This window comes from Trichoplusia ni, chromosome 2 (assembly GCF_003590095.1).
Source record: "Trichoplusia ni isolate ovarian cell line Hi5 chromosome 2, tn1, whole genome shotgun sequence".
Taxonomy (NCBI): Eukaryota; Metazoa; Arthropoda; class Insecta; order Lepidoptera; family Noctuidae; genus Trichoplusia; species Trichoplusia ni.
This window is the reverse complement of record NC_039479.1, coordinates 19,418,541-19,422,264: the sequence shown is the minus strand read 5'-3', so window position 1 is coordinate 19,422,264 and position 3,724 is coordinate 19,418,541.

Here is a 3,724-nt window from a genome sequence, read left to right as displayed (position 1 = left end):
CTGCAAAAGGCGATGTTTACTAAATTAAACAACAAGACGAAATATATCGACCAACAAACTTTGTTTTAATAAATCAGAAATAAGATATACGAAATAACAACGGAATGTTTTAAATTCTTTCAAGCGAAGCAAATATTTAACGTTACTGAAATTTTCATTAAGCTTATACTAATTAAAGAGCAGTGTTGGCGAAAATTCGGCAACCAAACGTAAATGAGGGCAACAAATTATGTCTACTAGTTACCATGTAGATTATGTTCGGAATTTGTGGTTAATTACCCCTTTTTATGTTAGTAAATTTTGTGTAATATGATTTTTAGGTAAGAAAATACATGAGTTAATCATATTGTATCGAAATATAAGTTCAAAACTCACTTAATTAATCAACTTTAATTAAAATATCGTACTTAATTAATCAGTGTTAGAATCGGTGTTAGGGTAAAATTGGATTTTGGATAACTTGTATCTTGTTACCTATATAGATTAAAAAAAAAAACACGCCAAAGAATTAAATCGAATGACTATAGCAAAGTATTGCACCGAAATGTCGTAGATCCCAGTACAAGTAATACTTTAGTGGGACATATCCCCACGTACCCTCTCAGGGCGTGTTCGACAGGCTTGTCTGGTTGAGCCGCTCATATTTACTGATATTGATACGGGGAACGGCCCGCCAAGATGACAATTACTCCGCTCCATAGCAACATCTAACCATACTGGATATGACAAGACCGCTGTTATATACATGAACGACAATTATGACAAAAATTACCAAGACGGTAATATGCCTCGGCGTAAACTCTCCCTAACTTACTTATGAGAACAATTAAGGTCTTAATTTTATTGTACAAACACCAGTACAAAGGTTATACTTAATTATTACTTGCTAAATTACATCACGTTATAGTGTTACATGCTTGAAAATTTATTGCGGGAGAAAAACAATTACCGAGTTTAGTTAGAAACTCATTTAAAGGGTAGATTACTTTGTGGTAAACCTAAATCACTCGTTTCAGGCGGTTACAGGTGTGAAATACTTATTTAGAGGCTTTATGAAACTCTCATTGGAGAACGAAAATTGCAGTTTAGCAAACCGCGTCCGTTAATATAGGAAGTAACGCCGTAAATAACTGGCTTTTCTAGGCGCGAGTATCGGTGGCGCGCGACAAACCTCTGAATTTCCCAGGAGCGCTATACACAACATACCGCGAAGAAGAATAACCGGAGTGAATGCAAAATGAAAATTATCATACAAATTCGCCATCTTATATGAACCGAGGTATTACTGTCACAGTATAAGTATGCAAAAATATGTAAGGAGAGCGCGGTTGCTTTTACGTTACGCGAAAATACGCGACTGAATATTGGCTACGTATCCACGCGCGTAAATTTTCAGCACTTGTAATTTGCATTTGTAAAGTAAATAATTGTGGGAGGTCTTTGTAGGGACTTCGTTCTCTTGGGCTTTTTGACGTGAATCGTGGGCCCAATGTTGATGAATGTAAATTGACTAATATTTTTTGTTTCCGCGCCGGTGTGGGCTGCGTTTGAAGTGCTGTAATGTTGTTCACTTTGCTTGTTTTTGAGGATAATGGCAATGTAGGTCAGAAGAGTTTATCTTAGGTCTTGTGCCAATAAGCAAAGCTCATTTGCCGAACTTGAAAGCAATATATAAATTACCTACTAGGGTAAAGTACCTTTAGTCGTACCAGCGCTTAAGTCGTACCACGTCGATATCTGCGCACCCGTCATGAAAAGGTGGCATCTAGCAGTGCAATATGGTTCTACTAAGTACCACGGGTAAACAGCAACACGCGGCGGCTTGCCGGAATTCGCGATCAAAAAATAATGGAAAAGTAAGTTCTTTGCACAGTTTTCACTAATTTTTTTACGTCATTCATAAGCAATTTCACAAAAGATTGTGTTGAAACGAATATTTTTTTGATTCATGTCTGTTTTTATAGTGTTTTCTGGTTGATATGAGCTAGGTTAAATGGTAAACGGTTTCTAGGTTATGTTTTTAATTTTGGTTTTAAACTTTGTACACCCCGCTGCCTAACTCGTACCTGAATAAACTTCTTAATTCGTACCGGTACGACTTAGGTGTTACAGAGATATTTTTGCTAATATTTTTTTTTCCTTTAGGTGATCAATATGGCAAAGAAAATTTATAACTCTTGGAAGCAAGATGACATAGATGAACACAAAAAGGAACACAATTCACAAAAAAAAAAAAAGATAGACAGAAAATCTAACAAAGATAAGAAACTAGATGCTAAAGAAAATTGGTTGTGCAAACTAACAACACTAAACAAGATCGCAAAGAAAATATGACCCTATGTATTAAATGCAAAGGATGGGTACATGATTTATGTGCAGATCTCGAAATTAAAACTAAAAATTACATTTGTTATATATGCATTTAAAAAATGATGGTTTTATTTCCCAAAGGTACTCATTATTACGAAACTACTACTAACGTTTTTGTATTGGTATATTTATAAGTAACACTGAAACTGGTCTCGTAGCATATAAGTCTACGCAGTTTTTTAATTGTCCTTAGAATTCCAGTTGGAAATATATATGTTTACTCTAAGTACGACTTAGGCCATGGGTGGTACGATTAAGGCAACCGGTTGCCTAAGTCGTACCGAAGAAAGGTTTTTGTAAAACCTATAAAAAACATTTTATTAAAAGATTTTTACATGTCTTATTAGTCTTTGTTGATTTGTTAATAAATGAAGTATTCATATATGCAAAGATTTTTCTTTTATTTATATTACAATAGAAATTATAGCTATTTTCCTTGAACTGGTACGACTAAAGCGACCTTACCCTATGTAAAATATCAAGTTCAAGATTAGATCTTAAAAAAATAACATTTCTGTAACATTTTACTTCACTTTATTTACCTACTACACTGCTACACAAGTAAGTATGTATTACTCGAATTACAAAAGCAATGTATCTACATTCTACATCGTCGGCAGTAGGCACCTATCTGCAAACTAAGTATGCATCGAACCTGCGGTGAAGTCGGGTGCGACGACGCAGTTGACTTCACGTGGAGTGAGGGAAATGGCCAGAAAATATTGATTCTTGCCGATCCAATGAACACAGCAAAGGCAATAAATATGCAGCCTTACAATATACAACGCCCACGCTGTGCCTAGTTTACTTTAAAAAATATGTAAAGGAAAACGTTTTCTTAAAGTGATGAGAATCGGTTGCTTATCTAAACGCTGTCCAATTATAAAGACAAGTTTAGGATCTAAATTTAATGCGATCAGCGATATGGTATGGTTATAAAAAAAACATTGCAAGTGCGGGCTCGAAGTAAGTATGAAAGTTCCGGCAATAAACATTTTTGTGAACATATCACACACAACACATATAATTACCTACCTTAAAATTTTCAACTGTTTTGCTATCAAAGGCGGGTGGACAGACAACAAAACCTTAGTTAGGCTTTCCTTTTTACCTTTCTGCCAGAACCCTACATTATGTTGACTGTTACCAACTGTAACCAATCGTTTCGTCAGACCACAAAACATATTTAGACCTTAAAGGTATCTCTCACAATAGTAACAATAATAAAAACACCATCATAATTTTGAGGCTGAAATAACTCCATCGCGACTTTAAACTAAATTTATATAACAGTGGCTTTTCACGTGGTTAGTTCTGCCATGCTGATCAATTAATTAGCTTGCTCACAGCAGGC